Source organism: Mastomys coucha, unplaced genomic scaffold (genome assembly GCF_008632895.1).
Source record: "Mastomys coucha isolate ucsf_1 unplaced genomic scaffold, UCSF_Mcou_1 pScaffold21, whole genome shotgun sequence".
Lineage (NCBI taxonomy): Eukaryota > Metazoa > Chordata > Mammalia > Rodentia > Muridae > Mastomys > Mastomys coucha.
The window spans coordinates 128,396,177-128,401,222 of record NW_022196904.1 but is presented as its reverse complement, the minus strand read 5'-3'; the positions used below and the strand labels follow the sequence as shown (position 1 = coordinate 128,401,222).

The following is a 5,046-nucleotide window of genomic DNA, read 5'->3' as shown; positions in this document are numbered from 1 at the left end:
CAACAGTGGCAAGCACTATAGGGCAGCCGTGGATGTCCCCAGAGCCACTCTGTCAAGAGCTGAGCAACCTGGACTTCTAGGAAGACCTGGAGAATTAAGGATATAGTCACTCAAGGACTGCACCAGAACTGTAACACTAGAGGGCAGCAGTTGCTGCTTCCCCTGCAAGCCTGGAACCACTATTCCCCGCTGATCAGCATCGAAGAGTTTGCCCTAGGCTACCCAGGATTCCGATCCAGGCAGAATCCTAGCAGCTGACTGGGACCAAGAAGATGAACTGCTGGGTGGAGACCACCCGTGGGTGTTTCCTTGCTACACTTCAGGACATTCATATGTTCCTTAGTCAGTGTTCTATTGATGTGAACACTGTCTAGGGCAACTCTTACAAAGGAAAGCACTTCATTGGGGGCTTGGCTACAGTTTCTGAAGCCTCGTCCCTCGTCCATCATCATGGTGGGGAAGAGTGGTGGCAGGCATGACAAGCATGGTACTGGAGTATCCTGATCCATGGGCAGAGAAAAGAGCAAGCCTGGGCCTGGTATGTGCTTTTGACCCACTCCAATGATACATTTCTTCCAACAAAACCACACTTCATTCTTTCAAAGAGTTCAACTCATTGGTAGCTAAGCATTCACATATATGAGGGCCATCATACCCCCCTTTTTTGAGGGGGGTGTTTACAGACAGGGTATCTCTGTGTGTCTTCCTGGCTATCTTGGAAATTGCTCTGTAGTCCAAGCTGGCGTTAAATTCACAGAAATGTGCCTGCCTGTGCTTCCTGAGAACTAGGCATGTGCCAGTGCCACCGTATGTGGGTAGATTCCCATTTTAACACAACAGAAAAGTTAAAGCTCAGCCGACCTCTTAGTTACCTTTGCCACAGCATTTGATAAAATACTCTGAACAGGGCTGGAGAGATGGCTCAGGTTGAGTACTGTCTGCTCTTCCGAAGGATCCAGGTTCAATTCCCAGCACCCACATGGCAGCTAAAAACTGTAACTCCTGTTCCAGGGTATCTGACATACAGACATATATACAGGCAAAACACCAATGTACATAAAAAATAAAAACAAACAGGTTAGTTTTTAAAAAGAAATTGATATTTGTTTTTAAATGTGCTCTGACCAAAGCAACGTAAAAGTTAATTTCTCTATGGCAGCATATATACTAAAATTGGAATGGTATAGGGATTAACATGGCCTCTGAACAGGATGACATGAAAATTTCTAAAGGGTTCCATATTTTTTTACGAAGTTTATTAGGGCTCAGAGTTCAGGTTGCAGTCTATCATGGTGGGGAAGTCACAGTGACAGGAACTAGAGGGAACAAGCTGGTCACATTGTATCCACAGTCATAAGGGAACAAGAGGAGTTCATGCCTACTTAGTGCTCAGCCTGCCTTCTTCACTGACTACAGCCCAGCATCCCCTGCCCAGATAGTGCTCTGCCCACAATTTTAGATCTCAATCAAGAATAATGATAGCCATAAGACCCTGTCCCAGATGAGCATCCATGGAGCATCTGAGGCCAGGTCAGCAGGTATAACCAGCTATATTGTGAAGCTGTGCCTCTATTCTTCATACATATCTGTTCTGGTCAAGCTCTATGCTGAGAATCCCACTGGGTGGTTGGGATGCTGGGCTGGGTCTGTCTGGTACATAGGGATGACTAGTTACTATGGACAATGACCTTGACCTTGGGGTTAGTACCTCTCTAGGGAATGCTACGATCCATATCCGTGGCAAATAATACCTATTGGAAAGACCTAGAGCTAATGGTGGGAAGTTCCTAGCAAAGGCAGGTGGCTGTCTCCCAGTGAGATTGTATTTCTTTAGTACCCCCACCCAGTGAGATCGTATTTCCTTAGTACCCCCAAAGACTGATGTTGTGCTGCAAAACTTGCCCTTTTTTTCATAGTGTCAAAAGCGGATGAGACTCTAAGCCTATTTTGAAAAGAGGATCGTGGGCTGCTAAACCCAGATGATGCAGGGAATTGGTTTGGCCCTTTTCTAAAGATTCTGGAAATATTTATACAGGATTCCCTGAGGAGCAAGGATGGGGTTGATGCAGAAAGGAGGATGGCTTCCTTCCCAGAACCTTGATGGGGTCTTCACTCTTGACAAACCAGTAGCTAGGTTTCATAATTCGATTTTAATTTAAAGTGACACTGGATATTCCTGAAGAGAACCACACGACCAACTACAGTGCTGGAAGCTAGAAGTGTTACCCTGATTTTATACCCAACAAATTGCATAAGCATGGTACCCCCTGGAAGTGAGAAAGGAGGTTGCAAATTGGTCCTGCTCCTGAGCTCCTAGGCCAGTGGTTCTCAACCTTCCTAACCTTATAATACAGTTCCTCATGTTGTAGTGACCATGAAATTCTTCATAACTGTAGTTTTGCTACTGTTATGAAAAGTCTGATATGCAGGGTATCTGATATACAGTCCCCATGAAAGGGTTGTTTGATTCCCCAAAGGGTATGCTATCCAGGTACCTATGCCACAGCAGCAAAGCACAAGAAGGCAGAATCTCTCACCATTCAAGATATTGCTCCATGTATTTATCTAAAACCATCATCATCATCATTACTGTGTGTATGTGTGTTCCACATGACAGCAAGAGTGTGTCTGTCTGAGTTTGTACCATGTCAGCCAGACCAGGATGCAGAGGACTTGGGCCAGAACCAGGCCACACATCACAAAGCTGCTTTCCAAACAGTGTCAGCAGCTGGGGACCAAGTGGTCAATCATGTGAGCCTGTGAGGGACATTTTACATTCTAACTGCAACACTCTGTGAAGATGGAAAGATGACAGAAAGAGGACAGAAAAACTTTGGCCTCAGTCCACTGTGAAGATTCCCAGTGGATCTGTAGTCCCCACCAGCGCAGCTCAGCCTCAGAGAGCCTCTGTGCTCAGCACTCCGAAGCCTGCCTGCAGTCTATCTCATTCCCACCCACTCCAGTGAGCCCTGGTCTCCTGTTTATCTCTGTACTTTGCTCTTTCGGGCATTTCTCACAGACAGCATCCTGTGATATACAGGATCTCACATGGCTCCATTTGTTTGGTAGGTGGTTGTTGAAGCTCATCTGTGCAGGTGCCAGTGTTCCATTGCTCTCCATTGCTCAGTTGCACTTCATGGCATTGATAGACTTTTCTGTGTCCATTCACCAGGGGACAGACATTTGGACTATTTATAGCTTCCGTTATTATGAAATAATGCTGCTATGAATATTCATATTCTGAGTTGGCATGTATTTTATATTCCTGCATTTCTGAGCTGCATGGTAAGTATGCTTAAAAATTTAAGACAGCGCTTTCCAAAGCAGCTGTACCACTTTCCTGTGAGCCAAATGTGAGTTCCAGACCAGTCACCTCCAACACTTGGTATTGTTTGTTATATTGCTGGCTTTTCATTCTTCTGAGTGGATAATGGCACCTGATTGCGGTTTGATTTTCCTTGCCTGATGGTTTGTGATTGTGGGTCACAGTTTTATGGGTATGGTAGCTGTTTCTATGACTCCTTTGCAGTATCATCTGTTCAAGTCTTCTATCTACTTTGCAAGTGAGCTGTTTTCTTGTAATTGGGTGTGAGAGTCTTTATGTACTCTGGGTACAAGTCTGGTTCTAGATATAGGATTTGCTATTGGCCTCACCCACTGCCTTGGCCCAATCTGATTTTTATTTTCTCAATGATATTCTGCAACACCAAGGCTTTTACTGTTAACAAGGATCAACTTACATTTTGTTTTAATGGATCATGGTTTTTGTTTCATATCTGTAACATAGTTACCTTCTGTCTACCCCTAAATTAGACCACTCTTCTAGTTGTGTAAGTGTTAGGGTTTAGCTTGGGCTCTGCTTCACTTTGAATTATTATTTGTGTAAGGGTTTATGTGTTGTTCTCGTGTGGGTATTCATAGCCTCAGCCAACTTCAGTTTTCTTTGTGGCGAAGTTTTTAATTACACGTTTTGCTTCTTTTCTGTTTCTTTTCTTTCCCCTTCTTTCTTTGAGACAGAGTCTTCTTCTAAAAATATCATTACATTAATTTATCTATTTAGTGCATGCCTGTGTGAGTGCATGCATGCTTGAGAATATGCACCACAGGGTGTGTGGAAGTTGGAGGTCAGTTATAGGAGCTAGATCTATTCTTTCACTATGTGGATCCAGGGGATTGAACTCAGGTTGCTAGGTTCAACTGTGAACTGCTTACAATCGTATTGTTACATAGCCAGGATGGCTTTGAACCTGCATGCCTCTACTTCTACAGTGCTGGTAAAATTACAGGTACGCGCCACCACACACAGCTTAATTATACCATGTCGTTTACACAGATGGGCTGTTTTACCTGAGAAGCATCATCTAAAAAACCAGGTATATTGGTACATGCTTGCAATCCTAGCCCTTGGGACATAGAGACAGGAGGACTGGGAGTTCAAAGTTATCCTTAGCTGGGTAGTAGATAGGAGACCAGTGTGAGAGTCTGTCTCAAAAAAATAGAATAAAACAAGGCAAGATGGCTCTCTGTCTCCATTGCTTCAGCCAGAGCATCACATAATGAATGTGTGGTACAGCAAAGTGTCTCACCTTCTGGCCAGAAGGGTCTGGAATGACACACCTGAAGAAGCTCCGTTGTCAGCTTCCTCTAATAGGCCCTGCATCCTCACGGTCCATCCACACTGGACTCAGATGGTTCACCCACTGATGACATGAGTATCTCCACGATCCCCTTGTGAACCAAGCTTTCAATACCTGACCCTTTGGGAACGTTCACACTCAGTAGTATGGGGCTGCTTTATCTGCTATTCTGAAAATTGTATAAGAATTACATTTTTCAAAGAATTTCTCCATTTACCATCTGAGTTGAGAATGTATTGGAGGGAAAGTTTCATAATATTCCTTTAATGTGGTTTTTAAGGGTCTCTATTGCTGACCCTTTCTTCATTTCTGATAGGGAAATTGTCCTTCTTATCCTGCAAGGTTAGAAGTTTTATAATTTTATTGATTTATTTTTTAGATCTCTCTGTCTCTTTGCTTCAGATTCTGT

At 43.8% G+C, this 5,046-nt stretch overlaps 1 pseudogene; it reads left to right on the top strand.

Annotated features, from left to right (window-relative positions):
- The first annotated feature begins 1,145 nt into the window (after nucleotides 1-1,145).
- On the top strand, nucleotides 1,146-1,246 carry LOC116104248 (annotated as a pseudogene).
- The last annotated feature ends 3,800 nt before the right edge of the window (nucleotides 1,247-5,046 follow it).